The following is a 19635-nucleotide window of genomic DNA, read 5'->3' on the forward strand; positions in this document are numbered from 1 at the left end:
CAAGCATCATTCGAATAGTTTTAAATTTAACAACAGGAGAAAATATTTCAGTATAATCAATACCTTCCTTTTGGGTAAACCCTTTAGCTACTAATCTAGCTTTAAACCTTAAGGGATCAGAAGGTAACATACATTCTTTAACTTTGAACAACCACTTACATTTTACCAGCTTCTGCTTCTGAGGTCTTGGGACCAGTTCCCAAGTGTTGTTGGTCATCAAAGAGTTCATCTCTTCATCCATAGCTTGTTGCCATTTTAAACAGTCATGGGAGCTGACAGCCTCCTCATAAGAGGCAAGCTCACTACTTCTCATCTCCAAACCTGCCACTAAGGCACAGTAAACTAAATCTAAGTAAGAATATCTTACAGGAGGCCTTATGGTCCTCCTGCTTCTATCCCTTGTCAGCTGGTAGTCCCTTAGGTTCTGGTGAGGAGAGTCATATTGCTCTTCCTCACCTTCAGGAGCTATAGATGGCTCCTCTTGATCAGAGGGTAGGTTGACTTCAGGGTTTAAGACATCTGAGGAGGAAGTAGCCGGCAGATCAAGAACATCTGTCGGTTGCTCCACCTCATTTTGGGTATTACCAATTATAGGGAAGTCATCTGAGGTGCTAGGTGTGGGATAGTCTTCCAAATTTTCTTATTTACAAGGGAAGATAGATTCATTGAATATAACATCTCTGCTAATTATTATCTTAACTCCACCTGAACTCCTATCCCACAATTTATATCCTTTTGTTCCATCTTGGTACCCCACAAAAACACATTTGATGGATCTAGGATCCAATTTTTCCACTGATTGGTGGGCATATGCTCACAGCCAAAAACCTTGAGATAATTAAAATTTAATTTTCTACCTGTCCATTTTTCTTCAAGACACTTTAGGTTCAACATAGTGGAAGGACTACGATTTATTAGGTGGGTAGCAATGGAGAGAGCCTCTCCCCAAAAGGTTTTAGGCAGGCCATCTGTAAACAGAAGGCATCTAACCTTTTTCTAACAAGGTCATGTTCATTCTCTCAGCCACCCCATTTTGTTGGGGTGTGTGTAGCACCCGGTGTTACAGGTGTTAAAAGAATGAGAAAGAAAGTGAGAAAATTTCAAAAATGCCCTTGAGAAGGTGTTGGATCCTTGAGATTGAGGGTGCCCTATGAGAGGGGTATTTTGGTAATTTGGATAGAGAAATCCAATAAAGGGTATTTTGATAAATTAAAAATAATTCTATGTAAAATTAGGTGTGTAAGTGAATAAAAATCCCAATTTGGTATTTATGTGAGATATATGGGATTAATAAATTCACAAAGAGTATTTGGGAAATTTGGAATTTAATTCCATAAAGGAAATTTAATTTTGAAAATAGGAAAATGGTGGATATTAAATTATTTGAGGAGAATAATTATATTTTCCCTAAGTTGTGAATTAATGTGGTAATGCCACTTGGAGAGGTGAGATTAAACTTGGAAGCCAAGGTTAGTGTCATGTTGTGACACTTGGCATTTTGTGGTTCAAGTATAAATGGGAGATTTAATTAAATGCAAAAAGAAAGGATAATTGGTCTTTTAAGCATTTAATGAGAGACATTATGGTGTTAGATTAAAGAAAATCCAAATGAAATGGAAAAATAGTCACCATTAATGTTTGAAATTATGGTGAATTAAATAAATGAAATGAAAAATAGAAAAATGGTCACCCATTAATGCTTGAAAAATGGTGGGATTTATTTAAATGAAAAATGAGGGATTTATGTCTTTCAAGTGGTCTCTCATGTGATGGTGGAAATTAGTCCAATTAAATTTAAATGGGAAAGAAAGGATATTTCAAAGGATGAGATTAATTCTTGAAATGGGAAAGTGATCCAAGGGTTGCCATTAAATCTTGGAAGTTGGCATGGATTGCCAAATGGGTGGAAAGATTTTTAAAGAGAAATGATTGGAATGTGGAGATTTAATCTCCAAATTAAATCAAAGGCTAGGATTAAAACCTAGCAAAGCACATGGATTGTGCTTCCTTTGGATGGCTAAGATGTTGTCTTGTAAAGTGAGAAAAGATCCAATGGTGGATTTTAAGCAAGACTTAATGCCATGGATTGTGTTAGTTTGGAGGGTGAGAATTTATTCTCACCAAATAAATCTAATGGCTAGGATGCATTCTTGAAATATGGGAAATCTAGTATAAAAAGGCAAGTGTGGGAGACTTGTCTCCCTTTTGGCCATTTGTAGAAATGAAGAAGGAAAAGGAAGGAAGAAGGAAGAAGTCTTCCATTGTTTAGAGAAAAGGAAAGAGAAGGAAAGAGAGAAGAAGAGAAAGAAATCAAGTAAGTGCATTCTTCTTTCTTTATTTAGTGATCTTTTATGCAAAGAGAGTGAATTTCCTTGTTTGAATGCCATCTTAGATGGGAAGAAATGAAGATAGGAGCTCTCTTGAGAAGAGGAATTAAAGCTTCAAAGAGAAGAATGTTAAGGTAAGGGATGGCCCCATGTGGAGGAGGCCTTGCATTGCATTGTAAGTAGGTTGCATAAATTTTTATGTATCTCTTTGCATGCTTTATTTGTTCATGAGACCTATGGCCATGGGGGTGGGAAAGAAATGGTAGGTTGATGCCTCAAACCATGTTGGGTTGTGAGGATGGAATGACCTAACCATACTTGCATTCATTTGCCATTACATAGACTTGATATGCTTGTATTTACTTTGCATATGCACCCTTATTGAGCTCATGAGGTTTGTTGAACCTCTTTGTAGGTGTTGAAAGCCTCATGGGAAAGGTGAAAGTGGGAGAGAAATGGCCATGAATGGGGAAGGCTAAAGTTGTGTAGCCTATGTATTTTGGTTGAAATGTAAAATAAATTATGTTTCATTTTGGTTTCATGTGTATGAACCTCCATGAATGAGGTTAGATGTAGTATTTTCCACTTCATTGTGTAAGCCTTTGTTCCAAATAGTGGATGGTTGATGTATGTTGTGGAAGCATCAAGAGATTGGTTCAAGCCTTAATTTTGGAGAAATAAAGGCAAATTTGGATGAAAGTGAAGTATTTTGTTAATTTATTTTTCTGGAAAATTTGGGTTTTAAAAGCCCAAAGAAAAAAAAAAAGAAGGAAAAAAAGTGGAAGTGGCTGCTGGCAGCAGCAGCAGGCCGCAAGGCGGCCAGGCGCGCGCAGGCGGCCGCGCGCACGTGCGGGGGCGCGCGGGCGACCAGGCGCGCATGCGGGGGCGCGCGGGCGGCCGCGCGCGCACGGCCAAGCGCGCGGGCATGCGGCTAGCCCGCGCGGCCAGCGCCCAGCGGGGCCCCAGGTGCGCCAGCGGACCCCGCCGGCCAATTTTTTAAAAAAATTGGAAAAATTGGGGAATTTTAGGGGCATTTCTTAATTGAATTTGGGCCCCGGAGGAATTTTCAAAATAAAGAGATTTTCGGGCATTTTTGGAGAAAATGCCAAAATTTTGGAAAATTAAAAATTTGAGTTTTTCCTCCAAAATTGGTAATCAATCAGTGATTGGTTTAAATGGTGATTTATGGAGCCCGGTAAAATTCTTGTATGGAAAGGAATTAAATATAAATAAGAAATGGCGGTTGGGCATGTTCATGAGTTTCTTTTAATCAAATGCGGTGTGGTTGAAGCCCAATTTCGCTAATGAATCCTGGGGATGAGGGAAGGGAAGGACGAGCCTAGTTCCCACCTAGGGTGTTTCTTCTTGAAACATAGTCCGCCCTTCATCAAAGACCGGACAGGTGGACAATTCAGGTAATTGTTCACGAGTAACACCCGTAAGTGGGAGCGGGGCGTTACAGTGTGTTTCTCACGATTTTATGCCTAACGATGCCATGAGAGTCACAGAACTCATCAAAGTCTCTATTACAGAATTCTAAACCATTGTCAGTTTTTAGAGTTTTAACCCTTTTGTCATATTGGTTTTCTACTAAGGCTTTCCATATTTTAAATTTATCTAAAGTCTGATCCTTAGTTCTAAGAGGAAAGACCCAAACCTTCCTTGTAAAGTCATCCACAATGGATAGAAAATACATGTTCCCACCGAGAGTAGGCTTTTGAGAGGGACCCCACAAATCAGCATGCACATACTCTAAGCATACCTTCGTCAGGTGAGTTCCTATATGGAAACTCATCCTGTGTTTCTTGCTTAAGATGCATGACTCACAAAAGTACAAAGGATTTGTAGGCACTGAACCAAGGTAACCTTGGTTTGATAGTGCCTTCAGACCTTTCTAGCTCATGTGACCAAGTCTCAAGTGCCAGAGATCTGTCTTATCAGCTTTAGCAATGCATGCAATTGAAAAATTAACAGAGGGTAATGAATAACCATTTAAAACATATAGACCATGTTTTTTAGTACTAGTGAGAATTAGGTGTTTATTCTTGAAGACATGCATATTCCCATTTTCTTCTTTATAAGAATAATCTAATTCATCTAAGGTTCCAAGAGATATGAGATTTCTTTTTAATCCAGGCACGTATCTAACATTTGTAAGAATCTTAATCTTGTTATCATGCACTTTCAAAGATATATCACCCATGCCTTGAACACAACAAGTTTGATTGTTACCCATATAAACAGTTCCTGTTTCTTTGTTACTAAAATGTTTCTTTGTTACTAAAATTTTGAAACCACTCAATGTTTGGGCACATGTGAAATGAACAACCAGAGTCCATTATCCATTCATTAGCAACAGTTGAACTAGAAATAATATGAACTTCAACTAGGTTATTGGAGCTACTTGCAACTACCGATACATCCCTCCTTGCTTTTGTTTTTTTAGCAAGTCATAACAATATTTCTTTATGTGACCCTCTTTCCCACAATGGTAGCATTTCCATTTAGGCTTTTGCTTACCCTTACACTTAAAACCTGAACCTACAGTTTGGTTACTATTTCCTATGTTATTTCTCTTATCAAATTTAACTTTAACAAACAAGTTGTTAGCTGGTTTCTTAGATGCATTTAATTCTAATTCTCTTACCTTAATTCTTGAGATAATAAGGTCTAAACTAGGCACAATACCAGTATATTGTAAAGCATGTTTAATCACATTATATTCATCTGGCAAAGAGTTTAAAAGGATCATAGCCTCACTGGTATCACCAAGGGCTTGATCAGTTTCTCTTAACAATAAACTAAGTTTGGTAAACTCATCTATATTTTCATCCATAGATTTAGAAACATTCATCTTAAAGTTAAATAGCATACCCTTTAAATAAACTAAATTTGGAGCAGACAAAACAAAGTATAATGAATCAAGTTTATTCCACAGTTCAAGAGGGGTATTCATGCCATCTACTTTACGTATAACAATATCACCAAGATGCAGAAAAATAAGATTGAATGCTTCTTCCCTTACCTCAGCAGCTCTTATGAGCTGTTCTGCTGTCCATTTCTCTTTGTTGGATTCAAGTGTAGTAAACACTTTATGATAAGAGAGCGGGACTCTCATCTTTTTCTTCCAACTACCGAAATCGCTTTTACCATCGAATGTACCAATTTCAAATCGGGTTGATGTCATTTTCGCTTTGCACGAAGGTACCCTAGGAAACCCTAGACATTGACCAGACTCACTCAACAAAAAATAATAGACCGACGAGAGACTTACAGTAAACCCTAGGAATCCAAGAAAGACAACACCACACCAGTAAACCCTAATTGAGACAAACCTCAGTCGAAGGTACTGTGAGTATAAAGGCTCTGATACCATTGTTAGGATGAGCCGAAAGCTCAACCCTAATCAACCCCTTTAAACTAAAATAAAAAAAAAAAAAAAACTGACCAAAATCTTACACGGATAGAATCATACACAAAGCATAACAATATCAACACAAGCGATTTACCGTGGTTCACCCGTTAAAGAGGGTTACTTCCACGTTGAGCTCCGGCAAAGGGAGTTCACTGCACTATAGGGATAAAATTTACAGCCACCAATTACAAACCAAAAACCACTCATCAATCTCACTGTACACAAACAAACTCTCAGAAAAACAACTCAGCCCCATAACCACGATCTAATGTCAGAGGCTTACAATCTTAGAGAACAAAAAAGAACATCTATACAGAGAGAATGAGTAAAAGAGAATGAATCAAAACAAACCCTAATTGCAGCGGATAATCGGAGGCCGTCTCTTCCATCATCCCGAGGAGACTGTAGCTGATATAAATGAGACTCAAGCGGTAGAGATCGAGTCGTATAAAGCAGAGAGTAGAGCATCGACAATCGGGAAAGAGGCAGGCTAAAAGACAAAGAGAAGCATGCCAATTGAAACGGCAAAAGCAGTTGCCGTTTTGACCCTCCACCCAAGGTCCAAAACGCTGCCATTTTGGGCAGCCATAGGGGTTGCCAAATGACCCTCCTGCCCTGCCAGAAACGGTGTCGTATTGAAGCTTCACTTACAACACGATATAATCAATCATTATGTAGTACTGTTCCCATATATATATATATATATGCAGTTATGTTAAGGCTCTTGATAAGGTGATTTTTTATCTTTTTTTTTCTAGTATTAATTAAACACTTGGTTTTCAGCATCATGTGAGTGATAGGTAAGAGCTAAGCGCTGTCCAAATGGTCCTGGAATGGATCGCCTTAAGTACCCACCATCAAGGAAAGTGATATAAATTTGTTTCGAGTTAAAAATTACTCATTATTTCCAGTCTCCAAATATTTCTATAATATAATATAATAAGAGTGCTTAAAAATAAAAAATAAAAAATAAAAAATACACTTTTATCTTAAAACAAAGTGTATTTTATCAGTCATTATCTTTTTTTATTATTAATTTCATTTCATTGTTGGAATATATAGTTTTAATCCAACAAATTAAGACTTATTTCAAGATTTTAACTTATTATTAATTTGTTCTCATTATAAAACCTCGACAGTAGCTTCTTGTATGTAGGCTAGTTTTACGAATTTTTTTCAAGCAAGCATTTAAGACCTGTTGCGGGTAATTTTTGAATCACTTTTTATGGGCCTTTCTATGGGCTGAAATTGATCGAGTAGGTCGGGCCAGCCTTCCAAAGCCTAATAAGACTAAGCTTGAAGACACCCCAACAAGGTCGCATGTCTCGGAAGCCCGAGCTCAAATGACAGAAGTGAGCAGGCTCCCAACAATGCCTTTAGCTCGCTGGTCAGTTCGATCAACTCGCAAGACAAAAAGACCGCATAATAATCGGAGGTGGTGCCTACCTGCCTTATCAAAAGCAAACCCAATCCTTGATAGTATGGAATTTATTCCCAATTTTATGGGGTTGATAAGCACATTTTTTCCCTCACGATATGACCCTACTATTTTGAACTTCATGTCAATTGTAAATGCCCTACTCTATAAATAGGGGTAAAAGACCATTGTAGAAAAGGGGGATGAATCACATACTATTACTCTGCTGAAATTATTAAAGAACAGTTGTGGAGTAGGCATCGTTTTGGCCGAACCATGTAAAAATTCTCATGTGTATTGTTTGTTATCTATGTTGTTTGTTTCTTCCATTCGTATTTGTGTTTATTTAATTAGTGCAGGCTAAAGAATCATGGTCGACCAATTTTGAACGTCGACATTTTGGCGCTAGAAGGAGGTCCTGCTCTGATCGATAGCAATAGCAAGAGGAAGAAACACAAGGAGTTCTGAAGTTGTGCTCAACTAACTCGAAGACTATGTTAGCCAACCATCGGAAGTTTCGCCTATCGGGGACACAGTCGTTACCACTACAATTGCTTTCGTTCCCCCATTGGTTGGGACCACCCTAAGCATCCCCTCCTGGGTTTCCAATCAGTCTGTGACCCCTATCCCAGGGATAGAGGTGATTCAGGCCTGGCAGCAATGACATGAGGCATTGAAGAATACAATCTTGCAACTTGCAGATGCAGTGAGGGCGTTGGCCCAAACATAGGTCCAAGTTGTCGAAAATCATGTGGAAGTCCCACCACCCGGAGGTGTCCTATAGCCTTAAGATGAAAGACCCATTTCGGACGAAAGGGAAGGTAGAAGAACATCGCGACAAGCTGGATTTATGCAGTCCTCGAACTCCCAGGCCAGGAGATCAGAAGAGCGGCGATCTTGAGGAAAAGAACTAGAGGCACATCCCACAAATTTGAGGGCAAGAGTAAATCATAATGGAAATCGCTGCCAAGAGATTCATGAAGGGAATCGGCGATATGGGGATCCACGTCCAGGGGAGAGCTCGGCCCGGATCAGCCCAGGTCACGCCACATATTGCAACTCGCCAGATCCTGGAAATAGGAGATGACATATGTTGTAAAATCTCTACTCGCCAGAGCGAGGTAGCGGATCGAAGAGGTGGTCTCCCTATAGACGATATGTGGATCAAAACCCAACTGTGGAGGAATTACTGCAAAGGGTCCGGTAGTTGGAAGTGCGACATGGAGCATACGATCGAATGGGAGACCACAATGAAAGGACCCTGTTCTCCAGAGAAGTCAAATTGGAGCCTCTTCCTCGTAGATTCAATGTCCCCAACATCCCCTAGTACAATGGTGTTGGCGACCCATACGGCCATCTGGATGCCTTCAATGTCCAAATGAACCTGCAGATCTCAAGTTCGTCGGTGAAATGCCGAGTATTCCCTGCGACCTTAGGGGATATACCTCAGACATGATTAGGAAGTCTCCGCCCTCACAGTATCTGTAGCTGGGAAGAGTGTTAGAAAAGGTTCATCAACTAATATAGATCACTTCGGAGGCAGCTCGCTCCAACATATCACATCGCTACGATTTTTCAGCGATCCAGTGAGCCCTTAAAGGATTACATAGAAAGGTTCAGACACGAGGTCAATAATGTTGAAAGCCCATCAGACGAAAGTATCCTGATAGCAATATCCACGGGGCTGCAAAAAGATAGGAAGCTCTATGAGAGTGTATATAAGTCCCCTGTAAGGGACCTGGGCGAGTTCTACAAGCGAGCTATGAAGGAAATTAGATGGGAGGAAACTTTCGGCTCGAAGAAGCCCGGTAACCAAAAGGATGGAGGTGGAAACACCAACCAGAACAAGAAGCGGGGTAATGGCGACAACAATAAACGAGTCTAGGGGTAAAATCCTAATGATCAGGTCGCTAAGAAGGCAAGGAGCAAGCAAGGAGGCGAGTGACCTCTACGTCGATCATTATGAGAACTACAATATCCTGTCTAACACACAGGATAAGATCTTCGCTACTAAGAAGAACAAGGAAGGATAAGTTCAAGAATAAGGATAACTACAATATCTTGTCTGAGGACTCCTAACAGATTAAGGAATAAGGATAAGTTCTGCGTCTACCACAACGAGGCAGGGCACAACACCTCCAAGTGTTGGGCATTGAAGGAAGCAATTGAGGAATTGATCAGAAGAGATTGCTTGAGTGATTATGTGGTGCTTCCAGGAGGTTAGCAGTCCCAACAGCTGGTTCAACCAGAGCCTCATCAAGCTCCCGAGCAGGAGCGGGCGCCTACGATAAGAACTATCTTCACTATTCATGGTGGTCCTTATATCACTGGGACGTCTAACAAGTCGCATGAGCGTTATGTGTGAGAGGCCAGTCACTTGCTACTCACCTCATACAATGGACAAGAGGAACCGTCCAAAAAGGCCAGGACTACCCCTGACGACATCATCTTCACGATAGAAGACAATAGAGACGTGCATTGGCCTCATAACGATGCTCATGTGATCTGAGCTAAAATTGGCAACGTTGAAGTACGGAGGATTATGATAAACTCAGACAACTTAGTGAATGTGATGTACAGGGGATGTTTTAACCAGATGGGCCTGGGGTCGAGCCAGCTGATAGCATCCCCAAAACCACTTTATGGCTTTACTGGAAACCTGGTGATTCCAATGGGGCGTATTAGACTCCCATTCATAGTTGCAGACTCAGATCGTGAGTCTTCCATGATGGCGGATTTCTTGATCATCGACTGCCCCTCGGCTTGTAATGTTGTCATGGGGAGGCCCGCAATGAACGATCTAAATATGGTCACCTCAACCAGAGCTCTAGCGATCAAATTCCCAACTCCAAATGGGACGGGATGCATAAGAGATGAGCAATATTCAGCAAGACAATGCTATGAAGAAGCATTGAAAATGGGGCTCAAAGGAAAGAAGGTCAATGTTGTCTCAGGAGGGAGGTCACCCGTTATCAGTAAAAGGGGAGTCAGTCTTGACTTGGATCCACGCGAGGTGGATTGTGACAGAGCTACCAGCATAGTAGACGAGTTGGAAGACATTGTGGTTAGTGACACAAACACTGAGAGGTATCCCAAGCTAGGTAGGGACCTCGCCCCAGAGGTAAAAGCCCAGCTAACTGGATTTCTGAAAGCAAATCTGGACATGTTCGCTTGGAATCATGAGGACATGGTGGGAGTAGATCCGAATGTGATGCTACACCGACTCAATATAGACTCAAATCATAAGCCAGTTCGCCAGAATATGAGGCCTATGACCATAGAGCGTTATGCGGCCCTAAAAGAAGAAATGGATAAGCTATTGGCGAACAAGTTTATCAGAGAAACTCATTACCCAATCTAGGTAGCTAATCCAATCCTAGTAAAGAAGAAGAATGGGAAGTGAAGGACCTGTGCTGACTTCACGAATTTGAATAAGGCATGCCCAAAAGATAGCTTCCCTCTACCCAGGATATACCAGCTTCTCAGTTTCATGGATGCTTATTCGAGATACAACCAGATTCCTATGAAACCCAAAAACGAGGAGCGCACCTCACCATGGAAGTATATGTGGATGATATGCTGGTGAAGTCTAAGCAAATCAATGGCCATGTTCGCGACTTGGACGAGATGTTTCAAATCCTGAGGAAATATCAAATGAGGCTGAATCCACTCAAGTGCACATTCGATGTAGCTTCTGGAAATTCCTGGGCTTCATGGTGAACGAAAGGGGGATTGAGGTCAATCCCGAGAAGATTCGAGCTCTGCTAGACATGAGATCACCGACCAAAATAAATGAAGTGCAAAGCTTAAATGGCTAGATTGCTGCCCTCAGCAGATTTGTCTCCAAAACCTATGATAAATGCATTCCATTCTTTAATGTGTTGAAGCAGACAAAGAGCTTCTAATGGACAGAAGAATGTGAAGTCATCTTTCAACAGTTAAAAGAATACATGGGACATACCCCACTCATGTCGAAGCCAAAGGAAGGAGAGGAGTTGATCGTTTACATGGGGGTGTCTCAATATGCTATCAGTGCGGCGTTGGTGTGAGAAGAAAACAAGGTACAATACCCTATGTATTATGTAAGCCACATGATGTTCGATGCAGAAACCAGTATACCCCTATGGAAAAGCTCGCCTATTGCTTAGTAGTGGCATTGAGAAAATTACGCCCCTATTTCCAAGCACATCGGATTGATGTGTTGACCAAATACCCGTTGAAGCAAGTCTTGCAAAAGAACTATTCCTCTGGCCATTTACTCAAGTGGGCCATCGAGCTCACTCAATTCGACATATAGTACAAACCAAGATAGGTTATAAAAGGGCAGGTGCTAGCAAATTTCATTACTGATTTCACAGGCCCATTAGAGGAGGAACCCGAATCTTCAGAAAGTCCATCATGGGAATTGTATGTGGATGGGTCTTCCAACGAGCACAGAGCTGGAGTTGGGGTACTCCAAATAAGCCCGGAGGGGCATAAAATCCCCTATGCATTGAGATTTGAGTTTAAGGTGACCAATAATGAAGTGGAGTGTGAGGCACTATTAATGGGACTACGCCTAGCGAAAGAGGTGAGTGCAAAAAGATTAATGGTCTACAATGACTCCCAACTTGCGGTATGATAGATACGAGGTGAACATCAAGCGAAGGATTCAAAAATGGCGGCTTACCTCCAAAGAGTCCGGAGTTTAATGCGAACTTTTGAAGGATGCAAAGTGAATCAAGTGCTAAGGAATCAAAATTCCCATGCCGATACCCTAGCTCGCTTGGCATCAGCCCAAGATGTAGACTCCTTGGGAGTCATCCCAGTAGAGTTCCTAGCAGCACCAAGCACGGAAGGGCAAGGTGAAGTATTGGCAATCGCGGTGAGCCCAGACTCATGGATGAGGCCCATCGTCGACTACCTACAAGAGGGAAAGCTACCAAGCGACAGGGTAGAGGCACGATGTATGCGAGCTCGCATGGCCAGATACTACATTCACGATGATAAGCTCTACAAAAGGGGATTTATAGCCTCGTTGTTAAGATTCTTGATGACTCTAATTGCTAGGTAGTTCTAAAAGAGATATATGCGGGTCAAAGTGGCAACCATGCTGAGGGGCTATCTTGGGCGCAAAAGGCACTTTGTCAGGGCTTCTACTGGCCTACCATGAAGTAAGACGATATGAATCTGGTAAGAAAGTGTGACACATGCCAGAGATTTGCAAAGGTGCCACGAGCTCCACCCGCTTATCTACAGCAGATGTGCAGCCCATGACCCTTCGCCTTTTGGGGCATGGATCTGATCAGGCCACTCCCAACAGCTCGTGGCAGGTGCAAATATGCAATAGTGGCAGTTGATTACTTCACCAAATAGGGGGAAACAAAGGAGCTCGTAGAAATATCCACATTAAAGGTAGAAAAATTTGTTTGGAGTAACATTATTTGCAGATTTGGAGTTCCCCAATAGATAGTCACAGACAACGGAACCCAATTCACCAGCAAACAATTCATCCAGTTCTGCGAATCGCTAGAGATCCAGAAAAGTTTCACTACCGTGGACCACCCCCGAGCCAATAGTCAAGTCGAGACTGTCAACAAAATAATCAAGTAGATCCTGAAAACAAAGTTGGAAGCAAGAAAGAATGCCTAGGTAGACGAGCTACAAACAGTGCTCTGGGCTTATCGAACCACAGTTAGAACCACCACAGGAGAAATTCCGTTCTCTATGGTCTATAGGTCTGAGGCAATGATCCCGGCGGAATACGAAGTAACCAATCAGCGAAGAGCCACCTTCATCTCAGAGAACAACGACTAGCTACTGGCCTCGAACCTCGATCTGCACGAGGAAATAAGGGAGCTAGCTAGCATGAGGGTGGCCACCTATCAACAGCGGGTCGCGAGGTATTACAACAAGAGGGTCTGAGTTCGGTGCTATAGCGTTGGTGATCTCGTTCTGTGCCTTGTTCTCCCTGGAGCTCACAAGACCAGCGACGGGACACTAGGCCTGAACTGGGAAGGTCCCTACATTATCAATGAAAATTTGGGCAACGCAGCGTATCACTTGGCAAATATGGATGGGGCTATCCTTTCGCAAGCTTGGAATGCAGAACACCTCAGGTCATATTTCCGATAAGCAACACTTTTGCTTCACATAACATTACTCATTGATTGATGCCTCGTTTACTCTAAACATTACTCTTTAATGAATTTAATTCTTGAATTTTATTGCCAAATTTTGTTGTTTCCATCCCTTGTCAAAAATAAGAGGTAGGAAATGATGTCAATCTGGGGATAAAAGGCTGTGGTTTGCGAGCTAGGCCCATTCAACTTGGCCTATGAGCCACGGTTTGTAGATTATCTGAGCATTCATCTTAGTCCTTACCCTAGGCCGTGGTCAGAAAACTAAAGCATACTCATCTTGACCGCAGTGTCATGGTTTGGGGCCTATTAACCGACCATCTTGACTAAAAACCTAAAAGTCATGATTCACTAGCTGGGGTCCTTTCATCTTGACAAAAGTTATGGTTTGCGACCTACCCAGGTGTTCATCTTGAGCTCACTGAGCCCTTGAAAGTCATGGTGTGTTAGCTAGGATCGAATTGCAATCTATCTGGATATAAACTTGACGGCAATATGTGATTCACTTTAATTCTCACCGAGTGATCATATGTTAGCTTAGTTTTACTCTTAATTACTTAAGTATTCGTAATTGTGACTTACTGGACATACGGCTCTAACTAAACGAGATCTTACTTAAACATGTTATCCGAGATTATTCGGTTTCAAAATTTATCAGTTGCGAGCTAAAAATATCCTTGAGTTAAAATAAAGTTAAACTCATGCATGATTTCTATATTTGGATTCCAGCTTGCAGCAAATGTCAAAGAAACAAGAATTCATTACATACGACGAAATGTATTGTTTCGAATACAAACAAAAACAAGGAAAAAGAAAAAAGCCCTAGTGGCCTGGAGAGTGTGAGCTCGGAGTAACCGCATCCTGGGAGCTAGATCACTGGCATTTTTGGAAGGAATGTCGACCTCGATCTAATCAAGCCCGGGCGAGGTAGGGACGATTTCCCTATTTGCGACTTTTACAGCACACTGCTTTACCTCATCCACCGCTTCCTCGCCGAAGAAGGAAAAGTCAAGCTCCGGATGCGCCAACCACAAAGTGAATAGAAACGCACTGCAAGTATCGGACTCAACCTCCTCGTGCTCCTTGGCGACCCGAGCCTCGACGTCGACCTTCATTTGCTCGACCTCCCACTTTGTTGCCTCAACCTCCCCAGACGTAATGTCAGCTCGCTGATGAGCTAGCTCCATGTCACCTCGCACTTTAACCAGCTCATATTCAGCTTTTTTGAGCTTTGAAGTAGCTTGGAAGTAGGTTGAATTAAAAACTCTCTTCTCACGAGCTAACTCATCTTTAGCCTCCATCTTAGCTCTTTCAGCCTCCCTCACCCAGTCTTCCAAGCCGTCGGCCCTGCTCTAGGCTTTCTAGGGACTCGGTAGTCAGGAAGGCCAAGCTGCCTTCTAGCTTCTTCTTGTCCTTCTTGAGCACTTCGACAGTGGCCTCAAGATGCTCTCTATCTTTAGCGACATGAGCTCTTTCCTCTTTTTGTTTGAAGATGCCCAGGGAAACCTATAAAACTTAAGAGGTTAGTATATGAGAAAGAGATAAACAAAAGTTACAAAGACGAGGGAAGACCCTTACCAAAAGGTTGTGGCGAGTAAGGTAGTCGGAGAGCAAATCACCCAACACCTCCTTCCTGTCTAGAGCCTTGGTGGAGTTACCAAGGACCTTACCCAAATTGTCAAGGAGAGGGTCGAAGTATGTCCCTCTAATTGCGACCTCAGGTGCGCTCGGCTCTGTGGAAGTGGTTGTTTTCTTTCTTTTGTTCGCCTGGGCTTGTTGTGCCGCAGGAGAAGGAGTGGGGGCTTTCCTTTTGCTCCCAGCAGTAGGGGCCTCCTCACAAATTATTGATTTTTGGTGCTCAACCTTGGCCATGGCCACCTCGCGCTGTGAAGAAGAGGCGGGCTATGCATCAGGAGCATGCTCTGGCAAAGTCGCGGGGTCAGATCCGGGTAGAGCAACGAGGCTACGACTCTTGCTAGCCTCATCAGGATGAGGTTTCGCCCTTTGGTTGTTGGCAGGAGAAGAAGTTGAGGAGACAACAGCGGTTGAGCTTTGTAACACCCTAAATTTTCTAGGCATGTTATAACTTAGGATTTCAGGAATATAAAAATTTTTCATACCACAATCGCTGCCATACATCACACAAATTCCCAAAAACCCTAATTTTTCACCTTCTCAACTTAACAAACCCAATATTAAATAGCTAAGGCAGGTGTTAAAATTTCAAATGTGGAAGCTAGATCGAACCTGATATGGTTCACAATCATAATACTTTATTTATCATAAAATTGTTCAAGATGTTTACAAAATATATTACATGGACATCATCAAGTGATAACTGAACATCTTAAACATATCCAAAATTACATAAGTTCACACATAAACAAAAATATGCTAATCATGCTACAGACAGTAATTTAAGCTAATTCTTCAGCTACCTTCTTTCCCTTAGAGCCGCTCGTCGAAACTAGAACATTTGAATATTCCAGGGACACAGTCCAATTAGAAGATGAATCTTCTAGTGAGAAACTCCAAAAACAGTTTATATCGATGCATGATCAAGTATAAAATGTATGAGAAGACAAGGAGAACTACTCTGAAGTGCCTCGTGAACACATCACCCTCCTCCAACGAGAGATTTCTCAATGGCGCACGCATAGCGCCTCTCGGGAGGTCCCTTAACCATGTCACTTTGGCCCGACTTCATAGCACTCATGCAAGCACCACATCCGTTGTTCCTTAGGCTCACGGTCTTCTCCACGAGAGCTTTCTCGATGGCGTACGCATAGCGCCTCTCGGGGGATATCCGACTTTTGCTCTCAGCCAACAACAAATAGGTACAACAGTATGGTCACATGAATTTTATAAATGCAACAGTTAAAAAGGTAACAACATATATTTTCTAGAAAAATACATTTCATATATGCAATATGATTTCACGTAAGAGAATAACAAGAGTTTATGTATAAGAACTTCACAAAACACATCTCATACAATAGAAGTCTCTCATAAGAGAAGAAAAAATAGGATTTAGAGTATAGGAGTCTCACCTTGTTGGTTTATCTCTTGGATAGTATAATTTCACAGCAAACGGCCTAGGTTTCTGTAGAAAACACGCGTTTTGGTAAAGCTAAGCTCAAATATTTTTATATGGGGTTAAGGGGCACTAAAGTAGGGGCATAATTGAAAATTTTGAAGGAAAATGGGCACCTCACGCGCCTCGGGAAGGTGGCTCACGCGCCTTCACGCGCTGCCTACCAGATTCGGACAACATTGCGTCGTTTTCGTATTTCGACCATATCTCCCTCGTTTTAACTCCGATTCGACCCCTGTTTGAACCTACGCGACCCTCTCTTCCCCCTCTACAGGACTATAAAAAAAAAAAGAATCGGACTTATCTCACTTTTTTCTGACTGATTTTGGCGAACTCCGACGAAGGATCGTAACTCCGACGAGGCTCGTTCTCCCAGGCTTCTCCTTCGATTTCTTCCCGCCTTCTTGCCGAACTTCCTCCTTTCTCTCTAGAGCAAGCTCCTCCTCTTAGAGTGCCTCAACTCTCAAACTTGTTTGGAATGATTTGAGAACAACCCATGGTGCCTTTTTATAGATTTCTTCAACCAATCACATTATGCCACTTGTCACAATCTAAGCTATGGACTCCAAAGACTCAAAGATATATTTGAATGGCTTTTGAAATCCAAAACTAGAATGGATTTAACTTTTGAAATCCAAGCTAATTTCCTAACTTCTTCCAAATGACATTTTGGCCCTTATTTCAAGTCCTCAACTTTAATATTTTATCACATAAGCTCTTAATTTTATCCTTATTTCGTTTGGATAATTCTCTAATTACAATTACACCCTCAAACATCAAATTTATCTAGATACTTAAAATCTCGAAATTAATAATTCAAAATTACTCAATATGTACGATTTCTCGAAGCCCCTTACCATCATTCGATTATCTTAGACTACAACTTAGCTTAATCAAAAAATCATCTCTGATTTAATTTCTTCCAGCGTCATAAATCTTGTCTTGAGACGCTCGTCAAAAATATACCTTTATCCTCAAGTATCTAAGCTCCACGGCACTCCCTATGATTGATTTGGTCACTTGTTACCCTTTTAAGCCCATTTTTGGTATTTTAAACTCAATTAAAATACGTGGCAACCTTACGAAAATATAGGGTATTACAAGCTTGAACTCGCGGAGCGACTGGGCCTCTCGAGTTGAAACTTCACCATCGCTAATGACACTAGTAAGGCCCCAAGCGCAGCTTCTTGACGAGCTCTAGCCTCCATAACCGAACTCTCGTTAAAGTCAACCACGTCGAAGGCCGACCTTACCTTCTTCTGGCCCTGAACACCTACATCCACCTCCCTGAGGTGTTTGCAGCCAAGAGGAGGAGCAGGTTAGTAGTCGCGAAGCAAAGTATCGGTAAGCTCGTAGTCATCCTCATTAGTTTTTGCTTTCGAAGCCGACTCAAGCACCTGGGCCTCAGAAATGGTCAACTTGGGCTTTCCACCAGCAACATCTGCATGATCAGAGAAGAAACTTGTTAAAAATAAATAAATAAATAAAATTTTTGAGCTAAAGGTCCACTTACTCGATACAAGGACGAAGCTGAGATTATTAAGATCATGAAGCGAGGAACAAGAGATATAAAATCACAGGACTTGTAGTCCCCTACGTTGGACTTGCCCTTGGACTTCCCTTGAGGCAAGAGCTTCTTACAATTAGAAGAATGAGCTGCCATGTAATACAACCCATCCTTGGTACCCTTGAAATAATAAAGGTACTTGAGGATCTTAGGTGATGGAAGGGGAAGGTTATTTTTTTTAAAGAGTATGGCTAAGGAGGTCTGTAATACCCCATATCTGTATGAGGTCATCGCGTAATTTAGATGAATTTAAAATACCGAAAAGTGGGTTTAAAAGTAAAATAAATCGCCGAATAGACCGAAGGGGGTACCTCGGACCCTATATGATTAAGAAAAATGGTATAGCATCATCAAGTAATATAAGTTATGATTTTTTGTGATGAAAGAAATTGGATCGGGAACAGTTTTCGGTACAGCTGTCGATCGGGCTGAGAAAATGGAATTAACGTAAGAGATGTTCAAAAAGTCAACGGAGCATGTCAATGAATAATATTTTATGTATAAAACAACCCTTAAGTGATTCCAGGTTGAATTGAGTGGATTTAGGGTCAAAACGATCAGTCGGACCTAACTACAATTTTCTAAATTTGCCCGAGGGAAGTCAAAACGGTAATTTTTTGGAAGTTTCAAGGGAGAAATGAGAAGTACTAATCTTGAGGGTCTTAGTGATGGTGCTGGGAAGATCAGGGGCTTTAGGATAAGGGCCAAAATGCAAAAGAAACTTTCAAGAGAGCCAAACTGCAATTTTCAAAAAATCTGCACACACATGGAAGATCTGGCCGTGATTTTTGGCCCGAAAATCTGGAGATTTGGCAGCCTAGCTTCATCAGGGCATGGCCAAGGATGGTCTAGGAGGCGTATGGAAGAAGCTAAGGCCGGAGATTGGCCACGTGGGGGTCGATTTTGGCCTATAAATAGCAATGGGTGTTGGTCGATTTTGAAGCATCAAATTTCTCGAGTTTGAGGACAAATCGAGGGAAGCCAATAAGGGGCTTTTGATCCTTGAGGTGAGAGGAGAGTTTCTAGTAAGTTTCGTGAGTTTTCGAGGTGTTTTGAGGGTGTTTTGAGGGCTGATCGGAAAAGCGAGGCGGACTGTCGCGCCGCACCTGTAACTACCCGATTGGGGGATTTTTCGGCGTCCTTTCGGTTGGAGGACGGTGCCATCGTGATCGACTAGAAGTGGGCTTTCGATTGGTGTAAGAAAATCGGGCATCAGAGCATCACCGGCGACCAGAAAATCGAAGAAGATGACCGGCGGGTGACTGTCATGCGCCAGCCAAATCCTTCAGATCACGCGCCTGCGCGTCGAGGCGCATGCCAGGTCCATTTATTTTGGAATTTTTTTTATTATTTTCAGAAAATTATTTTATGAATTTTATGAATTATTATGTAAAAACATTTGAGAAAATAGTTGCGTAGATAATTATTTTGGATTATTAGTGATAAAAAATGGGAGAAAAATAGGAAAATATGAGAAAAATTAAGAAGAAAATTATATTTGGATAATTGATGGATAGATATGATAAATAGGGTGCCTAGCAGGTTAAGGTGAAATGACTCGTGCAAAGTTCGAGGTGGGCACGCAAATCGAGGCGTACCGTGCTTGTCGAGGAAATCAAGTTGTGTCTAAAGGTGAGTGTTCATCCCCACAGCTAGGTTTATTGATGGTTTTCCAAATGATTATTTACACCTGTAT

Source organism: Diospyros lotus, chromosome 9 (assembly GCF_014633365.1).
Source record: "Diospyros lotus cultivar Yz01 chromosome 9, ASM1463336v1, whole genome shotgun sequence".
Lineage (NCBI taxonomy): Eukaryota > Viridiplantae > Streptophyta > Magnoliopsida > Ericales > Ebenaceae > Diospyros > Diospyros lotus.